Source organism: Lygodium microphyllum, chromosome 5 (genome assembly GCF_053477565.2).
Source record: "Lygodium microphyllum isolate KBCC chromosome 5, Lygodium_microphyllum_v1.1.10, whole genome shotgun sequence".
Taxonomy (NCBI): domain Eukaryota; kingdom Viridiplantae; phylum Streptophyta; class Polypodiopsida; order Schizaeales; family Lygodiaceae; genus Lygodium; species Lygodium microphyllum.
Genome location: NC_141139.1, coordinates 137492768 through 137518537, shown reverse-complemented (window position 1 = coordinate 137518537; position 25770 = coordinate 137492768). Strand labels below are relative to the sequence as shown.

The 25770-nt window shown below is 41.6% G+C and overlaps 2 pseudogenes; both read right to left on the bottom strand.

Annotated features, from left to right (window-relative positions):
- Positions 1-8142: 8142 nt before the first annotated feature.
- Positions 8143-8886, bottom strand: LOC148036451 (uncharacterized; annotated as a pseudogene).
- Positions 8887-16821: 7935 nt separating this feature from the next.
- Positions 16822-17563, bottom strand: LOC148036450 (uncharacterized; annotated as a pseudogene).
- Positions 17564-25770: the final 8207 nt, after the last annotated feature.

Below are 25770 nucleotides of genomic sequence, written 5' to 3'. Positions count from 1 at the left end.
ATTTAATAATGATAAAAATTATATTTCATTCTCAAATAGCTTCTAATTGATGCTAAAATTTCCTCAATCTTTATAACTTTGTGCCATAGGGAATGAAATCTTCTATTCTTTAGAGGTCATTGTGGTTTAAACATTTAAGCACGAGGTCAAAGTTTTTCATAAAACATCTTTATTCTTGTTGTCATGTGAAATACATGAAATAAAAAATTTGATTATTTGATCAAATATTTTCTAATGGAGATCACATAGAGTGTGGAAAAGAGAGAACACAAGTCAATTAACCAGAAGTTGGGCAAGATGCCCAAGGGAAAGAGAAAACCCTAACCCTAGAATTCATATATAAAAGTAACAAGCTTGAATGGAAATGGTTACTCTTGTCTGTGAAAACTTTTCTCCTCTACTTTCTTGCTCCAAAGTCTTGCTTGAGCGAGTGTGTATGTGAGAGTGTGAGATTGAGGGAGAGAGAGTGAGTGAGTAGTGAGGGACAAGGAAAGTGAAGTCTCTAGTCTCCACTCTAGTACTCTCTCATACCTACCATGATTTCTCTTGTGACAAGGGTCATAGAGGGATGAGGGGCAATGGAGTGCTCACTTGGATCATGGATCTAGGCCTTGCAACCTTCGTGGTAGCAAGCACGTGGCCCTATGCTCAATACAATGATCTATTTCCATCTCTATAGGAGTGACTAGGCGAAATATAGTCTATGATACATGCATTCAAGCTCTTGAAAGAATAAGAGTGTGCCCATTGGACCTGAAATGTTGAGCATAAAGCACAATAGTTTGGCTCCATTGCCAAGTCCAAGGGCACGTGGATGGTGGATTGCTCATGTACATGTTGCCACTAAATAGGAGGATGCTATTTATAACAACTTTGAAATATTTGTGACTCTTAATTAGGTTCGATTACATTTTTAAAATTATTTTTGGCAAATGCATTATGGAATTGATAAGTGGATTTCATTTTTGCCTCGCATAGGACGCATTAAGATGCACATTTTTATTTCAAATCATTTCATTTTTTAATTTTAAGGTGCAGTGTCAATAAAATCCTCAGCCTTTGTATATACTTAGCCTAACTTGGTGAAGATTAGCCTAACTCTTTGTAACGTGCCCGCTCCTCAAATCGCGAGACACGTCTTACTAGTCCGTCAAGAGATATTTCTAGAAGACGTCACCCGGCACTCCCAAGGAAGGACACGGGGTTTGCCAACTAGATTCTCTCGAGCCTGCCCTGCAATGGAACTTATTCGGCTGTTCCCACCAGGATCGACCTGAAGTTTGGGTTCCTAGCCAACATTGTCTAAGGTCATAGACCGACTTTTTCCTAACATTTCTCGTTAACATTTCCTTTGAGGAAAGATCTTGGCTAACTGAGACCACCCTTCCGTAGGATAGACCCATTCGTCACATCCACCACTCTTCCCTCGGGGGTTGATTTAGTTATCTAATTACCTACCATGTTATGTTTGACACATAAAAGCAGCTTCCTTAGTTAACCCGTTAGTCACAGGTCCATTTACGTAATTTAGGGCACAGACACGAAGACAAGATAAAACAGGATCCAACACTTCCTTAACTTATCTTCAAATTAATGTTTGTCTCCCGCCCATACAGGAGAATTAAGTGTTCCTTTTTGCCTCCGCAGAAAAAATCCTTCCGTCTCCCGGCAACAAAACCCGTAGGTTTATCCTCCCAAAATTCCTCCTTGTAACTAGTATCAAGGCCTCGAGATCCCATCTTGAGTCACGTAAAACACTTGTATAGGGTCCAAAGGCATTGGGATTTATGGCCAGAGCCCCCACTGGCACCCAAGCCTCCTCCTACGCCAAGTAATTTCCACGGAGAGACCTCTCATGGTGGATTCAGTCCACATTCCCAGCGCGGATTCACAACCCCCTTGGTTAGGGTTTGACGGTTCGCGGGGGGTAGGTAGCACCATCCTTCCTTAATTATTCCTTTAGGAAATCAACCACAGCTGAAGCACCCAGCTTAAAAGTAATCACTAGGGAAAACATCCCTTTTGTTTCCATGGCAATCAGTCATCTCAGACACGGCCATGCAATCATCAAACACACCCCACTTGGATTATCATCAAAACCACATTAACAAATAGCTAAATGCACAACCTCTTGCTTCAAGGCATCGCAATCCCATTGCATGCACAATGAGAATTTAACTTGGATGTATCAAAAAACTTGCTCAAGGGATTTACAACCTTTTCAAACAACCAAGCATAACTTGGGTCAACGATCCATTTAAGGTTAGGTCACCAGCTTCAATTAGGCTAGGAGCGTATCCATTTGCGATAGTCCACAACAAGATCGATAAAACGATTCGCATGCAATTATACTTATTCCTAATGCACAGGATCTCATGAAGGTCTAGGTTTCTATCCATCAAAATCCATCATTTCATGTGTTTCTTTTAGTCATGATCGCGAAGCATGATTTCTAAATGACTGTTCATGCACTGAACTGGTTTAAAAGCTATTATTTTATGTGAAATAATGCAAAAACCTTATCATTTTTTGTGTGTAAAAGCTATCATTTCATGCATATAAACTTATGCGAACTCCATACCCTATCATTTTGCGCATACAACCTAGCGCCTAAGACTCGTCCGTTTTCCATGCACGTAGCTAACCCCTTCGTTTCTTTCACGAGATATAAAACATAATTAATTACAAAGCTTAAAGAACCTGGGTTTGATTCGTGTTCGTAGGGGCGTTTATTACGTTGGCCGCTCCGCTCGCCTCTCTCGCATTACCGGTACCAACGGTAGCTTTGGCACCTACGTTTTCTGCGATTTTCTTCTTGGGAGCCATTCGCCTCGTGGCGATTAGATAATCTGGACCTTGACGGTTTTCACAACGATAGGTTTGGGTAGGAAGATCACTGGGTGGGGGTCCTTCGCCGAGGGGAGGTTTGAGTGTGGCTCCTTGAAGTTACTCACTAACTTCCACTCCCTCTCTTCCTTCCTCTCTCTCTCTCTCTCTCTCTCTTCTTCCTCTAATTCTTTCTCTCTTCTTCTCCTTCTTCTCTTCTTCTTCTCTCTCTCCTTTACTTTTTCTCTCCCACCTCTCTTCTCTCTCCCACTCCTTCTTCTTCTCTCCTTCTCCTTCTCTTCTCCCTCTGCTCCCTCTTCTTCCTCCTCCCTTTCCCCTTCTCTCTCTTTCCCTCTTTCTTCCCTTCTCTCTTTCTCTCCTTCTCTTCTTTCCTCTCTCTCCCTCCTTCCCTTTCTCTCCTTCTCCTTCTTCACACTGTCCCCACGGGGCCCACAGCCATCAATCGAATGAGGAGGGGGAGCCTGTGGACGCTGGAGGGGGGCCGCTGGACAGGATGACAGCCAGGGGGTGGGCGCCTGTAGCAACCGGGGGGGTGTGCCTGACGAGGAGGAGGGGTGGTCTGATAAAGGGGGGGCACAGCTTTCCGCCACCAGTTGGGTTGCATGCCCCCCTTTCTCCACTTCACTCCCTCTCTCTCTCTCTCTCTCCCCAACGTAGTGTTGGGAGGGGGGAGGGAGAGGGAAATTTTTTTGAAAAAAATAGAAAAAGGGGGGGGGGAGTTTCTATGGGGGGGAGGCACGAGGCACATGGGGGGGAGGGAATGTTACATCCTCTCCCCCTTAGAGGAATTGAGATGGTTAGAGATACCCTTACTTGAATCATTTTGTGCCAATCGTGGGACTTCAAACCAGATAGTTGCTCCACACCTCTTTTCTTTTTCTTTATGAAGGCTCCCTTGAGACATCTCATACATCCTGTGGGTGTTCGAAAGCTATAAATTTATTCCTTCACTATTTTTTCCTCATTCTTTGACAACATCCAAGGTGCATGGGGTAGCTCAATCTTTCCTCTGGGTCCAATGCATGGCCAGGCTTGTCTCATGTGACCAATGTTACGTAAATCCTCCCTTACATTACTGAATCACGAGCCCCTATCAAGTGATCCCATAATGTAGATACAACATTTTTGAATATGTGCATGGGGTCCAACAGGTGATTGATCTTGAGTTCAGTCCAGTACGGAAGACGAAAAAATATAGAGAACCTAACAAACAAACAATATATTATGTAAACAATTCATCATGCTAAATACTTTAAAGTCAATCGAGAGAAATGCACTTCTTACTGACTCATGCCGAGTGGAGGGTGGCTGTCGGCATTAATCCATCTCTCCTTCCAATCTCGAATGGTTAGAGATTGTGGAGTCATTCCATTAGTAGGGAGAACATATTTGGGATGGTCAATAGGAAGAAATCGATGATGATTGTCGTAGATAACCTTCTTTAAACGTGCCGGCCTAGAGGAAACTAGAGAGGGACCGCAAATAGGACATGCATGATATCTTGATGTGGTTAAACCTGAAAAAACAAGTGAATTAATAAAATGCAATTGATTCAAGTCTTGAATTTCAAATATAGAGTATATACATGTACCTGAACACTCTCCGTATCCTGGAAAGTCGTGCATGGTCCACAACAACATGGCCTTCAATGTGAAATCTCTAGAGGATGCAGATGCACTTGTATCTTGCACCTCAATACCTTCCCATAACATTTCTAACTCTTCAATCAAAGGCTCTAAGTAAATGTCCATGTTTTTTTACCTTGTGCTTTCCAGGAATCAGAAGGGACAACATCACATATCCCTTTTTTATTGCCATGGATGGAGGAATATTATAGTTCACCAATACCACTGGCCATATACTGTATGATGTGCTTTTGATGCCAAATGGATTCATTCCATCCATATCTAAACCAAATCTCAAATTTCTTGGCTCTTCTTTGAAAACGGGCCACAAATTATCTATATGTTGCCATGCCGGTGTGTCTGCAGGGATCCTCCATTTTCCAACACTTGAACGATGACTAGAATGCCATGACATGAGCTTTCCAATAGACTTACACTTGAACATAAGTTTTATACGTGGAACAATCGGAAAATGTCGCAAAACCTTACGAGGCACATCCATTGACTTCATCTCCACTTCGTATCTTGATTCGCCACAAACAGGACACTCTCGTGTGAACTCATGAATCCCACGAAATAAGACACAATCATTGACACATGCATGGATCTTGACATAATCAAGGCCTCCCAGAGATGTCAAGTAATGTCTTGCTTGCTCTCTCTTAGTTGGAAATTTGTTTCCTTTTGGAAGCATTTGTGATAATAACCTACATATATTTTTAAAAGTGAGTTAAAAAAGAACCAACATATATTTCTGTCTAATTTCAAAATAGAACAATTAATATTATGATTCATAAGCCAAACTGAATTGATACCTACTTCAATAGCGCATCCAAACTAACATTACTCCATCCATAAATTGTTTGCAAGTTAAGTATCTCGAGGGACGCATGAAGAACGGAGTACGTACAACCTTCATACAACGGAATAGATGATGCTACATATAGTGGATCATCTGGCTTCATAGAGTGACCTTCTCCCTGAACCGGTTGTGAAAATAGATGGTGTACCATGTTGTCCAAAATCTCATCCTCTATGACTTGATGGGGCATTTCATGAGGGCTACTATCATGGTCGTCAGTCTCTACTCTTGTTGAAGACTCTGCCTCCTCGCGTCGACGTTTTGCAGCCTCTCGACGCCCGGGAGGGAGCATCTGATGATGTGGCACCGCATCCTGACCTGCAGTCTACACGCGATTATACACGCACATTGACCTAGGATGCGCGTCTGACAGCGCGTCTGTGCTACATCTTAGATGCGCAGATAGACGCGCTGGACAGAAGGTTCACTCTGGAGCGCGTCTGAGGGCACGTCTAACCTGCAATTTAGACACGGGGATACACGCGCCAGGTCTCCCAGTTCTGATAGTAAACAATATATTTTTGCAATGATGAATGTGACCAATCCCATGTTTGTGTTTATCAGTTTTCTTGTTTAAGAGAAGCATTAGCACTTAAGTGTTATGCTCAATGTCTAAAGAAAGCTCTTTGAAAATGTAGGTAATATATGATTTTTTGTATGCAAATAAATTTATCTTTTTCCTGTGTTTTGTTTGCAGATGTCGTATCCTGGTTCATCTAGCAATGACCCGAATGTGGATCACATGAATGATACATTGGCCTTCTTTGGCAGGGGGTCAATGCATTTTTTGGAGGTTTTCCTAGTAGGGAAGACTTCATGGGAGAGATGACCAGATACCTTGGCCGCTCTCCCAGAGCGGATGAGATGTTCAGTGTCATGTCTGGGACGCCTCTGGCATCTTTGCCTAGCACTACTTCCCAGACTCCACATGCAGGTACTCCTCATGCAGGTACTCCATATGCAGGTACTCCACGTGTCCACGTGCATCGACTGAAGCATAAGCATTTACAGAAGTACGTGCATCTGCAGAAGCTCGTGCGTCCAGCGAGGCAGAGGGTAGTCGACAGAGAGGGAGGAGGGAGAGTCGAGGGGGAGGACGAGGCTTGTGTGGGGGTTGCCTAGGAGGTGGCGAGCGATCACCCTCACCAGTAGATCACGTAGAGGAGGTTGTACGCCAGTACTATAGAGTTACTGATGCTGGTGGCATCTTTCATGATGATGAGGGAAGGGATGTAATGGCGTACATGAGGAGCGTCGTGCATGCGACATATAAAGATTGTTTCATTGCCTTCAAAAATCAGAAAAGCGGCTTGTGGCAGGAGGTGTTGAGGTCAGTCCATAGGAGGTACCCAAATCCTGAGGGTCAGCGATTCTCGGATGATTGGGGACGTACAAAAGTGAGGGATATGCTTCACAACAAAAGATCCCACCTCATGACACGGGCGAGGGACTCACTGCGGAGGCTGGAGAAGGGGCGTGGAGCCTATAGCCAACCACTTATGTGCCACTGCATAGAGTGGAAGAAAGCCAAGCAGAAAGCAGCTGAGAAAGTGAAGAGTCACCAGCACGCAGAGGCGCGACGGATCCAAATGGAAACCATGGGATCGTCGCATTACGGATCGGGCGGCAGAGAGTCGTGGGAGACAGAGTTTGTAAGTATACTTTGATTTCTAGTTTTTTTAAATTTATATTTCTTTCAATTCTTTATATATTTTAGTTTAATATATTGTGACTCATAATTGTTTGTATATCTCTAAATTTTTTGCAAACTACCATCGTTGGTAGGACACCTACTCCTAGAGAGGTAGGTTACCATCGAGGCCATAATCGCATAGCGACATGGCTTCACTTTTATGAGGAGGGTCTCATCACTGAGGACCAATACAACCGGGCCATGAGGATTCGACAGCAAGAGGAGGTATGTTTTTCTTACTTTCCTATTAAAAGTATAGCTAATTATGACTTTTTCTCCACGTTGTCTATGTAAGCAACCCTGATCTTTTGTGTGTGTAGGCGAACCCGGATGTGGAGCATAGCGAGGAGGGGGATAGCGATGCTAGTAGCCATGGTGGTACTAGCGAAGATGTTTCCTCTTCAGATTCGTAGAGGAGCACCATACCTCCTCATGAGGCCTTATTTTCTTGTATATGTATGATATCTCTTTGAGCCTACTGCTTGCGGCCATGCTTTAGGTCGCAAGCACTTAAACTTCCCTTGTAAATGCTTTTGATATATAATGAATACATGGACTTTTATTTTCAATTCTCGTGCCGGTAAGACACATTGTCTTTTTTCCAAATACACAATTTGATGTATGGGAGGGGGAACAAAAAACAGTTCTGTTTTGCGCGTATATCAGCGCGTCTAAATTGCAAATAATTCGTATTTATACGTGCGTCTATAATGCAGACTACACATGCTTATACACGCGCTTCATAATTCAAATTTAAAAAAGAAATTAAATATATATTTTTTAAAAATGACATTTTTTGTTTTCCGTTCGCGTCTATCAGTGCTTGTAAAAGCGTGTCTACCAACGTGTCTATATGCGCGTTGTCGTAGAGTTCGTGTAAGAGCTGCTGAACACGGGGTTCAAGTTGCAGCAAGGAAAGAGGCTAACAAGAAAAAATCGAATTTATGATGTCAAAGTTCACTATATTACTTGTCAAGTAAATTACATGAGGTCCATGTTCAGATAAATCTATAGTATCTCATAACCAGCGTCGCATTCAGGTGTTCGAGGACAGTTCTGCCATTGGCACATAGGCTTGATGAGTTCTGCTGGGCAGCAATCCGTGTGAACAATTCTCAGAAATCCATACAATGCCAGTACAATGAAGTTCTGTGGGCAGCAATCCCTGTTTCTGGATGTTGAATTCGGAGGTCAAACACATGAAATTTTGATTCCAACGTGGTTGCAACACATTTGTTCATTTTTATGTCTTTACGATCAAACTGGACACTGCATACCCTATTATCTGTGCTGGTTTCCCATCTAACATCTTCAAATCAAACAGTTTTATATCACCATTATCATAACCTGCCAAAATACACCGCTCTTCATCATTGTAAGAGTTCCCAAAAGCGACTGTCCAACAATCTCTTACACTTTCTTGTGTTTCAGGCTCAAATGCAACAACGCAACAACAAGGTCATCCTTCTGGCGCTGGTCCCAAACGCAAACCCTTCCATCATGCCCAGTTGTTACAATTTCTGGAGCACCATAACCAATTCCCAATCCACCACATCCATCAATGGCATTTATGATACTTTCATGACCTTTAACATGGAACACAAGCATATTCCGCTTCTCTAAATCCCAGATATGAAGATTTCCTTTGAAGTCCCCAGTGACAAGTTGCCTGTCAATCAGACTTGAAGCACCGAAAGTTCCACACTTGATGCATGCTGACTTTTCAGACTCAGCCACCTTATTCAAATCAGCATCATTGAGCTCATATACCTGCTACGCACCCAGAGAGTGTCGTAGATGGTGGTGGTGAGTGACTTGCTGATGTGCGCCAGCATCTGCAGCCTGTTCCTTGAGTCCATTGTCGCTGAGACTACGAGATCCCTCCTCGATCAAGAACTTCCCCTTCCCCCGAAACTCCCTGCATCCGAATCAGGCTTGCGTCAAACGATTAGCTGAGATTGTGATGTCGTTTACTGCTGCATCAAACTGTGGATTCGATTCCCCCCTCTCCACTCGACATTCTGGTCAGAGCGAAGGTTGTTGATGATGAGGACACAGGTTTTTCGGATTAGCAAAATAGAAGGCAAAATTCATGAAGACCATGGAGATGATGGTGCTGCCCATCAGAATCGGACTGGTTGCAACGCCCCATATCAACCTTTGTCTAATTTCAGCCTAGAATTCAAACTTCTCTGATCCGCCTTGGATCTGAAATTCTTGCGGATAAGGATTCAGACTCGTTTTTTTGCACCTGGTGGCATCCCAAATTGCATCGGTTTTTGAAATCGATGGGCAAATAAGCAAAGTCATATGCAAAAGACTGATCGATTCGAGGGATGGTTCTTCTACTCCTTTCTATGAGCTTTGCCAGGATCGGCTGCTAGACGATGTCTGGACTGATCACAGGCGCCATCTGCTTGGCCTGCACCAAGGCGTAATACAGCTGTTGAAGTGGGAGTCACAGCTGGTCATTGTTCACGTCGCTCTCCTGGAATCAGATGCCATTCGAAGAAGATAGCGCCATGGTAGGAGCCCCCATCTCATGGTAGTAGAACGAGCCAGAAAAAGCTCCCCCTTTGACCAGAATAGGCTAGCCTCCCCAAAAAGGCCCAACAAATTTAGTTGCTCCTATTAGCAAGGACTAAAACCTCCGCTGGTAACTTCTCTGACAGCCTTCTCTGATGCATCCAGTATTTCTGAGTGACCACGTGGAGGAGCCCCCTGTGGCTATTAGACCAACCCTGCAAATGGCATCTTTGTAACAACAGCATCATTTATCTTGCCTCTGACTGAAACTTTCAATTTTGTGCCATTCTTATGATTCCCTGAACTTACATATCCCATGGCTATGTTCTTCTTCAAGAATGCTTTATCCCGCATGTTACGTTGGCCTTGTTCATGTGCAACCTTTATCTTCATAGCTTAAATGTAAGCTTCCTTTGATTCCACGGTATCCTGCACTTTTCTTGGAATTCATCATTGAAATTGATAGCATAATAATATTCTTTGGCATCAGTTTTTCATATTTTTCTGACACACACACAACATGGACACAAACAGAAACACACAAACACACAAGTGGTGTATGTACATTGGATGCGGATACTGAAAAGGACGGAAAAATAATGCAGCAATCAAACGCAATGAAACACACGCAAAAAGATAACACAAATGCACAACAAAAATGGAGGCGTTTAGGGCTCGGATGCGCAGTAGCACGACATCCACCCCCTCTAAACCTGTGCATTCTCCGGATGAGCCAACTATCCATGATCGTCTAAGTCCACAAACAGGTCTAGTCCTTCATGAGTTTCCGATAGACCTGTTTCTCCATCAGCTTCATCATCCATATTCTCTGATTCTTCTGCTAGAATTTCTTTTGACTGCTCTTCTTCTGCCAATGCTTCAAGTGCATACTCTTCATCTTCTCTTCTCTTAAAAATCTTGACTCGTTTTCCAGCAATGGGCACCCTCAATACCGTCCCATCCAATTCAGCCAACTCATAGGTAGCATTGTGAAAAACCTGTTTCACCTCATATGGTCCGAACCATCTTTGAACCATTTTTCTCATGCTACTATGCTGATTCTCTAGGCTACTGTCGTAGACTAGAACCCAATCTCCCTCTTTTATGGCTCTAGGCCGCAAGCGATGCCTCAAATCAAACCTGTCCTTGTTTCTGAGTCGGGCTGCCTTCAAACAATCAATTGCTAGCTGCACATCTTCTGCCCTTCTCTCTAGTTGACGAATCCGAAGAGCTAGAAGCTCCTCTCTTGATAAATTCTCATACCAAGGAAGAGCACTCCACGTGAGAGCACAAATTTCAGTAGGCATGACAGGTTTTTGCCCATACATCAACTCTGCAGGCATATATCCAGTAGTCACGCTATGTGTAGAGAGGTCTGCCCACAATGCAAAAGGTAGTAATCTTGGAAAATCTCCAATCCGACCTCTACAAGCTTTTGCCAATGCCTTAACTATCGGCGGATGTCCTCTTTCGCTCTTGCCATCCCCTCTGGATTATAGGCAGTAGTAAGAGCCAACTTAATCCCAAGCCGTGAGAAAAATTCTCTAGCTTCGTCTGCATCTAGCTCTCCACGATCAACTGTAATCTTGCCTATACATCCATACCTGCAAAATATTTCTTCCAACAAGAATTTACATACTGTAGTTGTGGTTTTCGTCCGCAAAGATCTACCTTCAACATAGTTTGTAAGATCCTCCCTAGCCAAGACAAGATATCTCATCTGCCAAAGTCCCACTGGCAAAGTAACCAAGTCAACCACCCATTTATAATGCATACATAGCGGATAGGTCGGATGCAACTCATCACGATGCCGCACTAAAGAGTAAAGCTGATAGACCCTGCAAGTCTCCACAAAGTGGGAAACATCTTTATACATCCCTTTCCACCAGTATCTTTCTTTGATTTTCTCATAGGTAGCCCACACACCTCTATGACCAGCCTAAGAACTCTCATGAAACTCTCGCACAATCTGTATCTGCATCGCTGCCTCACAAACTACTCTCAAGGGTAGGCCACCTCTCTTCTTTGGGTGCTTCCAAAGAAAACCATCTTTCAAGAAATACCCATAAGCCTTTCTTCTGATTTTCTTGAATACATCATCTGTCCAATCAGCTCTTTGAGTCAATGAACTCAGATACTGACCAATTTGCAGCCACTCGTCAACATAGAGTTCTTCAGTAAAGGCTTCAACAGTAGATACATGACAATCATGAACAAGGACAGAAGCTGCAAACTCTGTCTCATCATCTTCTGCAAGCATTGACTCCTCATCCTCATATCTCGCTCTAGACAGCATGTCAGCAACTAGATTATCTTTTCCTGCTATGTGTCAAAATTCAATGATTTGATGTAAGCAATCCACCGAAGCATCGCTATATCTGGAGTCGAACAGCTAGTAATCATGCCAAGCAAAGGCAAGCAATCTGTTTCCACAACAATTGAAGCACCAATAAAATACCCTTTATCACACTTCAATGCAGTGACTACTCCCCACAACTCTCTTTTAATCTGCGAATATCTCATCTGCCGCTCATTAAGAACTTTAGCTCCAAAACGGATTGCATATCTATTCCCATCAGCATCATCCTGTCCCACTGCCCATCCTATGCCAATAGGGCTGGTATCAACTGTCAACATGATTGGCCGTCCACACTGATAATCCGCCTTGCCAAGAGTAGGAGCTGACTGCAACAACTTCTTGAGTTTACGCATGGCTTTCGAATGCTTCTCATCCCAATGAAATTTCTGCCCCTTTCGAAGCAACTGATAGAGAACATCTACTATGTGAGCAAAATGAGGAATCCAAATCATGTAAAATATACAAGCTCCCACAAATCTCCGCACCTCTGAAGTAGTCGAGCAATACTTTGCAATCCTGCTTATGGCATCCACCTTTGCAGGTGAAGGCTTTCTGCCATAATAACCAACCATATGCCCAACTATGATAACTTCATTAACACCAAAGACAGATTTCAGCCCTGAAAGAGTCAAATTCACCTCCTCTAACCTTGTCAATATTTGCTCACACGCAACCAAGTGTTCAGCCACAAACTGTCTACATCCTCGCAAATCAAGACTCTCATTCTTTTCTTCTTCTGCACAACCCTTAATAGGCACATAATCTAGGAAAGGCATGGTATACTGCGGAATATAGTCTCGCAGAACTCTATGCATAGCATTCATCATATGAGCAACTGAGTTGGTGGCACCTTGAGGCAAGCTACACATCCTCACAAGACCAATAGGTGTCCGCATAGTGGTAAAATCCCTGCTTTCCAAGGCAAGCTGAAACTGGTCATAACCAGAATACAAGTCACCTAGGGAATAGATGGCTCGTCCTGCAAAAGCCTCAGCAAACTCATCCACAACTGGACCTGTTCCCACATTCCTGATTGTCACTTTATTCACGGGCTACATATCCTGAATAAATCTCAAGGTTCCATTCTTCTTTGGTATAGTAAACCACCTATTAGAATAAGGTGCAGAAGAGGGTTCCAAAATCCCCATCTTAATCTTCTCATTCAGCAACTCTATTAGCTTTGGCAAGTGTGCTCTAGGCACAGGTATAGGACGTATATTCCATGGCACATGAGGGACAGTGAAGATGACCATAGGCGCAACCAATTCGGGACTAATGAAGCCAATTTCATGAGGAAAGAAAGAAAATGCCTTACCATGTCGTCCAAGCATCTCTCTAAAACATTCTTTTTCCACTGGAAGCAAGAAATCATCATTTTCAATCTTCAATTCTGCAAGAGTTTGAGCTGTAAATTCATGTCCAATATTTGCAGGATCTCTCAACATAGGCTGCTTCATAGCTTTTTCTATCTGCTCATCATTATCAGGAGGAAGCGGGCCTGCAATCAGCTTAACCTTCTTATCAACTGTTTTATACTTCGTGTCAACCTTGGCATCAGTCAGGCACTCTCTTCTTTGCTGCAATTTCTGCAATTTTTCAGCAACTCTCAACTCTGTTGACTGAAAGATTTTAGCCCTTTGCTCTATGGACTGCATGGGTGCAGCCTGAAACTCTGTATGCTGAAATTTTTTAGCATTAAACTCTGTTGGCTGAATGGTTTCAGCCCTCTGCTTTGTGGACTGCCATGATGCAGCCTCATACTCTATATGCTGAATTTTTCCAGCATTTAACTCTGCTGGCTAAAAGGTTTCAGCCCTCTGCAACTCTGAAAGCTGATCAAGGTTAGCTATAGATTCGATTTGCTGATTTTTCTCAGCCTCTAACTCTGTTTTCAGCATAAAATCAGAAATTTCCTGATGCATATCCAAGGTTTGCACAGGTATGATCCTTGAACCCTTACATACAACAGTTTTCAGCATATTTCCCATCTCAGACAATGTATCTGCATAAGACATTCCTTCATACAGCCCATCCACATGCTCATCTGCTTGCAAAATACATGCAGTCTTCAACTCTTTCTCCTTACGACCAATGTACTGCCTGGCAGCTCTAGACAAATCTGAAATTTTCTGATAACTCACTGAACTATCTGAAGAAAACCCATAAAAATTAGTGGAGAAAGACTGGCTGCCAGGAGGCGAGATCTCCTCTTTCCTCCGCTCCATACCACTGTCGTCTCGCAAGACAGCGGTACCTAATGAAAATCCAACTCCTTTGTAGGTAGTGGTGCCTCACGCAAGGAGTCCCTGTTTCTCAGATGATTTACTCCAACAGTCATAAACTGAATAGCTCGCATACCATCCTTACTGCGTATCCGAGCATAGGTTGAGCCATCATCCATCACTTTCATCTCCATTCTTGCTTCTGTAATGAAAGGCTGTCCAAGAATAATCGGAGAAGAGTAAGAATCCTGAACAAAGCAATGATAATCCTCTTCAACATTACCAATAGAAATTCGGATGCTCGGACAAGCAACATACATATTACCAGAAGTATTATTGGCTGCTCTCATGCGTCAGCCATGCTCTGCATCCATAGGCCACTTGCCACCCTCATAAACACCTCGAGCAATAAGATTAATCTCGGAACCATGATCGACTAAAGCGACCAAAGGAATCTGTTTCTCTCCAATCCTTACCACCATCTCAGTGGTTGCTCTAGCCCAATGACTGCATGAAAAATGACTACGAGGAATGAGGATAGGGGTATCATCATCTTCATACTGCATAGGCTGAACTATTTTCTCCAACTGCGGATTGACAGAAGCATTCTCAACCATCACTGCATCATCATACTCTTCCCCAAGAGCTCCATGCCATAATCCCTGTAAAGCAGGTCCTTCCATTGCATGTCGTTTCCTCCGCAAAAGATCCTGCATTTGATCCTGTATTTCTCTTCTAGCAATCCCAAGAGCTTCTCCAACAGTAAAAGTGACTTCACTATTTAAAATTCTTTCATGAAAAATCTTACTCATATCCGTCTGCATATCAAGGTCTGACAAGAGCTTGAATCCTGGCTCCTTTCTTGGTTGTCTCTTTTCTTTCATCTGTTTGTCTGCCATAGGTTGTTCAGGACCTGATTGAGCTGGAGAACTCGTCATAGGTGGAGCTGTAATAGGTGGTGAAACAAAGTCACCCCCTCTAGTCTTTTTGGAGGTGCTGAGACCCTCCTCATCTCTTCTTCTCTTTTCCTCAACCATGGCATCTAAACCCTGTGTTTTTGCCATATAAGCAAAAATAGAATACCTGTCAACAGGAGAATCCCATCCCGTTTCTCCTCGGATGTTGGAGCCCACACAAGTCATAGTGGATGCTTGAACTTTCCCTCTTCTCACTATCTCCAAGGCAGAGGACCATAAGGCAGAATCTCCATCTGATTTCTGCTCAAGATGGACTCCATAAGCTAAAACATCTCCTCTAACACTCACGTAAGCTAATCGCGCAGCCATATCATCAACGAGCTTCTTCATGCCTCCCTTACCAAAGTTCGTGTCAAGAGGAGCACCAGTCTCTGTCAGCCATATCTTCCCATCTTGTCCCCAAAACACTACGTTCTTCTTACATGCTTCCTGAAAAGCATCACAATCTTTGCAGTGTTGGTGCTCTATACTATCGCACCAAATACATCGTCTCCCTTTTCTTTGGCCAGTTGGAAAAGCAGTCACTGGAGCAGGTGCTACAACAGGTACTAACATAAGTTGCTCTTTTAACTTCCCAACTTCAGCTTTGATTGCCTCTATCGTCAAATATGCCAAGCCTTTAATAACATCATCTACTGATAAGGGCACTGGAGCAGCAGGAACTGGTGGATTTACAATAGGAGGAGTAGGCTTAGGCATAGAACTTGCAGCAGGGGTAGAAGTAGAGGTCTCCAAGGATTTTTCAGAAGCAGATCCTGTATTACGATGCAATCGTATCCTCCTGCGCTGCTTCTTAACAAGCGCATTCACAGCATCAATGACATGTCTCCACTCGGTCTTTAAACCTGAATCAGTAGCTTGAACTTCCAAAAGATCATCCAACTTTTCCTGTAAATCAGCATCTGCAGCTTGTAACTGCATCTCCAAAGCTTGCTGTTCAGTCCCATCCAACTGATCATAGCGGCTCTCAAACTCTCGTAGAAGGGCGGTAACTGAAAGTCCCTTATTAGGCATAGAAACCCATGCTAAGAAATTCCTGCGGTTCATAAGACCTGTATCCTCCAGGAAATATTCATCTTTTAATGCCTTCTTAAACTCTGTCCAACCAGCATGTGTTCCTTGAATTTTTGAAATTCGAACTTCAAGCACGCGAACCACGATCCGCAAGAAGTAGCGGCTCCAAACATCTTGAGAAACCCCAAAAAAATTCATCTTTTCTTCATACAAATGCAGGTAAGTTAAAACTTGTTGGCCGTTGAACTGCTTCATCTCTTGTTGGACAGCTTTCAAGGCATCCATGGCATCACTATCATGTTTCGCGTGAGCTTGCTGCTGCATATAGGATGTAAATGACTGAAACAGATGCTTCATGACATTCTCATCCGTCATCTCTTCTTGCGAGTCTCCCATCTTGCTGAAAATTGACGCAGCACTTTCACGTCGGGTTCACCAAAAATGTCGTAGAGTTCGTGTAAGAGCTGCTGAACACGGGGTTCAAGTTACAGCAAGGAAAGAGGCTAACAAGAAGAAATCGAATTTATGATGTCAAAGTTCACTATATTGCTTGTCAAGTAAATTACATGAGGTCCATGTTCAGATAAATCTATAGTATCTCATAACCAGCTTCGCATTCAGGTGTTCGAGGATAGTTCTGCCATTGGCACATAGGCTTGATGAGTTCTGGTGGGTAGCAATCCCTGTGAACAATTCTCAAAAATCCATACAATGCCAGTACAATGAACTTCTGTGGGCAGCAATCCCTGTTTCTGGATGTTGAATTCGGAGGTCAAACACATGAAATTTTGATTCCAACGTGGTTGCAACACATTTGTTCATTTTTATGTCTTTACGATCAAACTGGACACTGCATACCCCATTATCTGTGCTGGTTTCCCATCTAACATCTTCAAATCAAACAGTTTTATATCACCATTATCATAACCTGCCAAAATACACCACTCTTCATCATTGTAAGAGTTCCCAAAAGTGACCGTCCAACAATCTCTTGCACTTTCTTGTGTTTCAGGCTCAAATGCAACAACGCAACAACAGGGTCATCCTTCTGGCGCTGGTTCCAAACACAAACCCTTCCATCATGCCCAGCTGTTACAATTTCTGGAGCACCATAACCAATTCCCAATCCACCACATCCATCAATGGCATTGATGATACTTTCATGACCTTTAACATGGAACACAAGCATATTCAGCTTCTCTAAATCCCAGATATGAAGATTTCCTTTGAAGTCCCCAGTGGCAAGTTGCCTGTGAATCAGACTTGAAGCACCGAAAGTTCCACACTTGATGCATGCTAACTTTTTACTCAGCCACCTTGTTCAAATCAGCATCATTGAGCTCATATACTTGCTGGGCACCCAGAGAGTGTCGTAGATGGTGGTGGTGAGCGACTTGTTGATGTGCGCTAGCATCTACGGCCTGTTCCTTGAATCCATTATCGCTGAGACTGTGAGATTCCTCCTCGATCAAGAACTTCCCCTTCCCCTGAAACTCCCTGCATCCGAATCAAGCCTGCGTCAAACGATTAGCTGAAACACAATATTAGTGAGTTTGGGAATCTCCCAATTCCCATCTTTTGATTACTAAAAAGGTGGCAGCCGGATAACATGCCCATAAGTTTCTCAAAACCATATGATGTGACCTATCATTGGAAAGCGCTTGAAAAATGGAATCTATTGAGCTATAGAGCGCTCGATTTGGAGTTATAGTATTCAAGTTATGACAAATCCAAAGATTTGACCACGTGTCCCAAACTTATGGGAAATTCCCATATTCCCCAACATGGTATTCTAAGATCGTGATGTCGTTTACTGCTGCATCAAACTGTGGATTCGATTCCCCCCTCTCCACTCGACATTCTGGTCAGGGCGAAGGTTGTTGATGATGAGGACACATGTTTTCCGGATTAGCAGAATAGAAGGCGAAATTCATGAAGACCATGGAGATGATGGTGCTGCCCGTCATCAGAATCGGATTGGTTGCAATGCCCCATATGGACCTTTGTCTAATTTCAGCCTAGAATTCAAACTTCTCTGATCCGCCTTAGATCTGAAATTCTTGTGGATAAGGATTCAGACTCGTTTTTTTGCACCTGGTGGCGTCCCAAATTGCATCGGTTTTTGAAATCGATGGGCAAATAAGCAAAGTCATATGCAAAAGACTGATCGATTCAAGAGATGGTTCTTCTGCTCCTTTCTATGAGCTTTGCCAGGATTGGCTGCTAGACGATGTCTGGACTGATCACAGGCGCCATCTGCTTGGCCTACACCAAGGCATAATAGAGCTGTTGAAGTGGGAGTCACAGCTGGTCATTGTTCACGTCGCTCTCCTGGAATCAGATGCCGTTCGAAGAAGACAGCGCCATGGTAGGAGCCCCCATCTCACGGTAGTAGAACGAGCCAGAAAAAGCTCCCCCTTTGACCAGAATAGGCTAGCCTCCCCAAAAAGGCCCAACAAATTTAGTTGCTCCTATTAGCAAGGACTAAAACCTCCGCTGGTAACTTCTCCGACAACCTTCTCTGATGCATCTAGTATTTCTGAGTGACCACGTGGAGGAGCCCCTGTGGCTATTAGACCAACCCTGTAAATGGCATCTTTGTAACAAAAGCATCATTTATCTTCCCTCTGACTGAAACTTTCAATTTTGTGCCATTCTTATGATTCCCTGAACTTACATAACCCATGGCTATGTTCTTCTTCAAGAATGCTTTATCCCGCATGTTACATTGGCCTTGTTCACGTGCAACCTTTATCTTCATAGCTTAAATGTAAGCTTCCTTTGATTCCACGGTATCCTGCACTTTTCTTGGAATTCATCATTGAAATTGACAGCATAATAATATTCTTTGGCATCAATTTTTCATATTTTTCTGACACACACACAACATGCACACAAACAGAAACACACACAAACACAAACACACAAGTGGTGTATGTACATTGGATGCGAATACTGAAAAGGACGAAAAAATAATGCAGCAATCAAACACAATGAAACACACGCAAAAAGATAACACAGATGCACAACAAAAATGGAGGCGTTTACGGCTCGGATGCGTAGCAGCACGACATCGTGTATATGTGCGTCTATTGCGCGTCTATTTGTGCGTGTAAATTCATTGATACATGCGATTATAGACGTGAAATGGTAGACGCGCAAATAGACAGGCGGATAGACGCGCCCGTAAGAATTTCTCTATATTCAAAAATCGTGTCTAAAAGTGCGTTTATGAGGCCTTTTTGTTGTAGTGCTACCTCTCTTCTCTTTTTTCCTTCTTTCTCTAGTTCCCTTCTTTCTCTCTACCTCTCTTTCTCTAGTTCCCTTCTCTCTACCTCTCTTCCCTCTTCTCTTTTTTCCTTCTTTCTCTAGTTCCCTTCTTTCTCTCTACCTCTCTTTCTCTAGTTCCCTTCTCTCTACCTCTCTTCTCTCTTCTCTTTTTTCCTTCTTCTCTTCTTTTTTATCTCATCTTCTCCCTTCTCTTCTTCTCCTACTCTTCTTCCCTTATTTCTCTTCCTCCCTTCACCACCTTCTCTTCTCCTCCCACTACTTTCTCCCTCTTCCCACTTTCTTCTCCTCTATTTCTACTATTACATGTGTGTGTGTGTGTGTGTGTGTGTGTGTGTGTGTGTGTGTGTGTGTGTGTGTGTGTGTGTGTGTGTGTGTGTGTGTGTGTGACTCACTCTATCTCAAGTATGCTAAAAAACTTAGGGTGAAAGGATAGCCTATTTAGCCTTAATAATATGGATTATATAGCCTTTACAAAGGCTATTAAGCTCTCTCATTATTCACTCTATGGACACCCTTTTGAGACTAGAGCCCCCTTGGTTACACGTAGCTATAGGAGGAAATCTTCCATATGGGACCTTCGTACCTAGACGTTTGTTTAGTGCTCATAAGTAGAACATAAATGATCTCAAATTGAGTCTTGATAGTTGCCCTTGAGGGAGGTACAATCTACTCATTTGATAGATTTTCTATGCATCACATATCTAGAATTACATGATTTTATTAGTATGTGGCTAAGTTTAACCATTCTATTTTAATTTTTAGAGTGCTCAATAATTTTTATATATTAATTTAGTATATCATTTTGTCTGTTGAAATTTACTTTCTTGACTATGAGTGAAATAATATATAAATTTTTTATTTCCAATTAGGTGTTTCAATAAGATTTTTAATGAATGATAACAACTTAAGACATGCATTAATAATTTATTGAATTATTTATGTATTATTTTTAATACCAAGCTCATACTTCCTAGCAAGAATGCTATCATCCTAAGTTTTTCTAAATTATTGATGTGCATGCATAAATGGTCATTTAACCATAAAATATATGATTAAAAATGCACAATAGTTTCGGATAAATTTGATGGTTTTCAAAGATATATCTATAAATAAATATCAAATAAAATATCTACAAATTCGTTAATCATAAGTAAGCTTAAGTATATAATTTATGGTCATTTTTGAAACTTGAAACTTATTCATTACATAGACAGTTAATCTAATAGTCTATAATTGATCTATAGGAATAATAAAGTTTATGTAAAAATTTACATGCAAATACTTAGGCAAAGAATACATCATATTGTACATTGAAATGGATAGTGTCATTGGCCACTATTTTCCCTGCCCTAAGTATCATTGATAACACACTTGCTACATTAGAGGGCCTTGTCTCATTTAACACATTCACCTTCTTGCGCAGGGGCATGATGGATGGATAGAAAAGAAGTAGGTAGTATGGGATAAAAAGGGTAGGTAGGACTTGGGGAAGTTACTATATGTATATCCTCCACATCACCTATGTTCAAGGCCTATTTATAAATATCCTTATCTGTGAATTTTTCATGAATAAAATGTAACCCTTTTCTATTCAATTTGTAAATTCTCCCCTTATATTACACCCTTCTATATATAAAAAATGTATAAAAATTGTATTTTAAAGATACATTATTTTGAATCCACATGATGCACACATATATTCATGAGTAGCTTACATGAGAGGTAGGAATGGAAAAAGAAGGTGGATAGGATGAAACAAAGATGATGGATAAGGATAGAAGAGGGTGGATAGGAATTATGGCAAAGCCAAATGTGTCATGAAAATTCAGATGTTACCTTATGGCAAAGCCAAATGTTTCATCAAAATTGAGATGTTGCCTTATCACTCTCTGTTACACACACTCATCTTTTATTATGCATCTCTTCCTGGCATTGCCCTACTCTCAACTATCTATTGCTTCCCATTACTCTCTAATGGTCATCCTTTTATAGATGAGGAGACGGGGTTAGATTTTGCTAATATCATGGTATCTTGACGTGTCAATGTGTGGCATAAGGAGAGTAAAAGATTTCCTAGAATTTAGTCCACACTCCATGTGACATTTAGAACGAGGGTGCTAGAAAATATATTCATAAATAGGGGGGGAGGTATATTGGCATGAAATACCACATTAATGAAAGGGGAGGGTACATTGTAACACATGCAACTTTTATGGAGGTAGAGGTGGAGAGAGTATCTCCCTCTTTCTTCTTTGTTTTTATTGCTGTATTTTCCCTATTTGTTTCTCTTTCTCTCTCTTTCTTTCTCTTATTCTCTCTCTCTCTCTCTCTCTCTCTCTCTCTATCAATTAATGGAGAGGAAGAGAGATTCATTGACTAATAGTTTAATGGGGGATATTTTTAAAAAGAAAGAAACTTATTATTATTATGGAGGGATAGTTGCATTTTTGGCATGAAGGAGGGGAGCGAGGAGGTGCAGGCTACCAAGATAACGGAGGGGAGGAAAGAAGATGATAATGATGGTGATTTGGGAGAGAATGTGACAATTGAGGTGGTGCAAGAGAGGAGAGGTTGATGTTGATGGAGTGTGAGGTGGCAGCTTGTGATCAACACCCATACTAGGTCAACTCCCCCTCATTTTAAGCTTACACCTTGCAACATGCCACCTAAAAAAACTTTCAATTCACAATGTGCATATGGCTCATCAAGAGAAAATTTGAAGCAATGCTCCCCAAACATTCCTTGGAATATCATTGGTTAAATCTCTTAGATTCTTCAAATTGCATATGACAACAAAAATATTTGGGTCAAATGAACTAGGATTGACTTGAGTCTGGGTTTCTTGATTAACTAAGGTCACCTATGGAGAAATTTCATATGGCACAACTGACATAATCTTAGTAAGGAGTAGAGAACACATAGTAAATATAAGAAGAATAGAGACTACGTTAATTTCAAACAAACTAATACAAAGATGGCTCTATCCACCCATGCCCTTCCACTATGAATCTTAGATGGTGATCCAAAAAAATGATAGGCAAAGAGCTAAGGGAAGCTAGAACAAATCTAACTCGGTGAGAGATAGATTGATGATGGCTTTTGAGGGATCTTCCTTTTATTGCCCACGAAGATAATCTGGTTGGAAAGTCTGACCATATTATGAATCTTTTCTAGTTGACAAATAAATATTATTTGGAATATTTTCCTTACAGTTGTGAGCTAGGGGTGCTACTCTTGGACCCTCATCAGGAGGCCCCCTTGAGGCCCCCATCCTACCCAAGGCCACTTTCGTGGGCTCTGAATCCAAAATGGAGACCCCTTATAACTCCCATACCCCACAAATCAATGCTTTGTATCTTGAGTTGCTATTGGTATAACTACTCTATCTAACACAAGGCTAGTAGATCCACAAAGATTACCTTTTTTCCATCCGGCCACATAGGTCTCATCTAACATATGAGTCTAGACCCACCCAATGTATGTGCTCACACATGGCTTCTCCTCATAATGGGGGCCTTACAAATTAGAGCACCATGGATAATTGGGGGCACCTTACTAGGGTGGAGCATTGAGCATATCTTACATCTAACTACATTCTTGGCCCAATGCTGAGTCTTTGAAGATGAATTTGAAGGAGATCTTTCATAATAAATTGGTGAAGATATCTACTCCATTCTCCTCTATTGGACAGTGGACGAGCTCTACAATCCCATCCTAGATCAAGTCACACACATAGTGATACTGTATCTCAATGTGTTTGGTTCATACATGAAAAAATAGATTTTTGGCAATGGCAATGCAACTCTGGTTTTCAAATCTTAGTACTGTTGGATCTTCATCATGTACTTCCATATGCCAGAGGATCCTCCTTAATCATATTGCTTCACATGTAGCAAAGCAAGCTACCTTGTACTCTAGTTTAGGAGAAGACAATGCCACAGTTGGTTGCTTCTTATTGATCCAAAAGAAAATTTCTAAACCTAAGGAGAAACAATATCCAAAAACTGATTTCCTAGAGTCACTATCACTTGCCCAATCTGAGCCATAGTTCCCCATAAGAGAGCTTCCAAAATTGTATATAATACCATAGTCAAAAGTTCCCTTCAAGTATCTGAGCACCTGTATCCTAGCTTTCCAATGACTTTCTTATGGTGTTTTTGAGAACTTTCTCAAAACACCAACAACAAAATTGATATCTGGCCTAGTGTTACGTAGGTAGATGAGGTTGCCAATCAAACTCCTATAGCTCCCAAAGTCTACTATTGTTGATGTATCCTCAATGGATAACTTCACATTGATCTCCATAGGTGTAGCTATCTCCTTACATTTGGTCATGTCAAATTCTTTTAAGATCTTCCATGCATTGTTCTTTTGAGAGATGAAGATTTTGCCAAGACTTCAATCCCCAAATAATAATGCAACAAGCCCAAGTCTATTATTGCAAACTCAGAGCTCATAGCCTTTTGATTTCGATGGACCATATCTTTATAATCATTGGAATAAGAAGTTCATCCCCATATATGACAATCAGTACAAAATTTTTACTATCCGTGTAAACATACAAGTTAGCATATGTGGCACATCTTTGGAAATTCAAACTTGGAAAAAATTTATCTATCCACTAGTACCATGCTCTAGGGGCATGTTTCAGTCCTCCATACAATGCCTTCTTCATCTTACAACCTTTTTTCTCAGAATGAACATTCTCAAACCCTAGTGGCTAAGCCACATACACCTCCTCCTTGAGGTCACTATTCAAGAATGTCGATTTGACATCCATTTGGTAAAATGTCCACTTCTTATGAGTATCCATATCAAGTACTATGGGAATAGTGGTTAGTTAAATAGTTGGAGCAAATGATTCATGAAAATCAAATCCTTCAACTTGTGTAAATCCTTGTGCAACTAATCTGGCTTTGTAATTTTCTAAGTTGCCACCATCAACCTTATACTTTACCTTCCAAACTCACTTGGTGTCAATAATCTTCCTCTTTTTTGGTTGATCCACTAGCTCTTAAGTGTCACTCTTTATCGTGCTATCATAATCAACTTGCATAGATGCTCTCCATGTTGGATTGGCAAGTGAGTGCTTCTTCCAAGTTATGAGACCCTTTACTTCTCTCATAATATCAATCACAAGGCCATATTGACTCTATGAGTAGAAGCCTTTCTTTGCTCCTTTGTTCTCATAGACCTTCTTGTTCCATCCAAATTTTTCCTCAACTATAGTAGGCATAGGATTAGTGCGATCATAGATATGCTTCATCCATCGTGGCAATGTCTTTTCTGGTGGTGTGATTGCAGGTTGGTAAACTTTTTTCTCATCATCCAAAGATGATGCTTCCTCCTCCTTGAGAGCATGGACAGCTCTTGGGATAGGTTCATAGTGGACTACTTCTTTGCTTGATGATAAAGTGGAGGAGCTTATATTCTCCTCCTCCACTATATGTGGCTATTCTTTGAATACCACATCACAGCTCCCTATGAACTTCTTTGTCTCTTGATAATACACTTTATAAGTCTTTTTATCATCACTATAACCAAAGAAGATACATTTTGTGCTTTTTGGATGTAACTTGTTTCTCTTATTATTTGGAATATATGCATAACATTCTCTTGAAAATTTTCTAAAATGTGAGATATATGGTTTCTTTACCAAAAAATACCTCACTGGGAGTTTTTCCCTTCAAAGCCTTCGTATAACTCTGATTGAGAATGTGAACTATAGTATTAATAGCTTTTGCCCAAAATTGTTAGGTAATCCCTTGCCCTTAAACATAAACCTTGTCAGTTCCATAATGGTACAATTTTGGCATTCAATAACACCATTCTAGTGAGGTTTATGAGGTATCATAAATTGATGCCTAATTCCTTTGCTCTTGCAAAAGTCTTTAAACTCCTTTGAATTAAACTCACCACCACCATCTATTCCAAACTTCTTCATAATTTTCCTTGTTTCACTCTCAAAAAGTTTTATCCATTCTTTAAACTTACCAAAATCTTGAGCCTTATCAGGAAAAAAAATACACCCACATCTTCCTACTATAGTCATTGATGATTAAGTGCAATCCATAAACGAATATATTTCCCTACCCGCTAATTGATCCAAAATCTCGTCAATAAATGGCAACGGGTAGTAATCCTTAACCGTTTGCTTATTCAACTCTCTGAAATCTACACATAGTCAGTTCTGGTTGTTTTTCTTCTTCTTGATAACAACTGGTGAACACCATTCTGTATGATGTACAGGGAAGATTAAACCAGCTTTTCTTAACTTTTGTAACTCCTCAAACAGTCCGTCCCTCAATTCAAAAGGCATATGCCTTACCTTCTGATGCACAGGACGACTGCCTT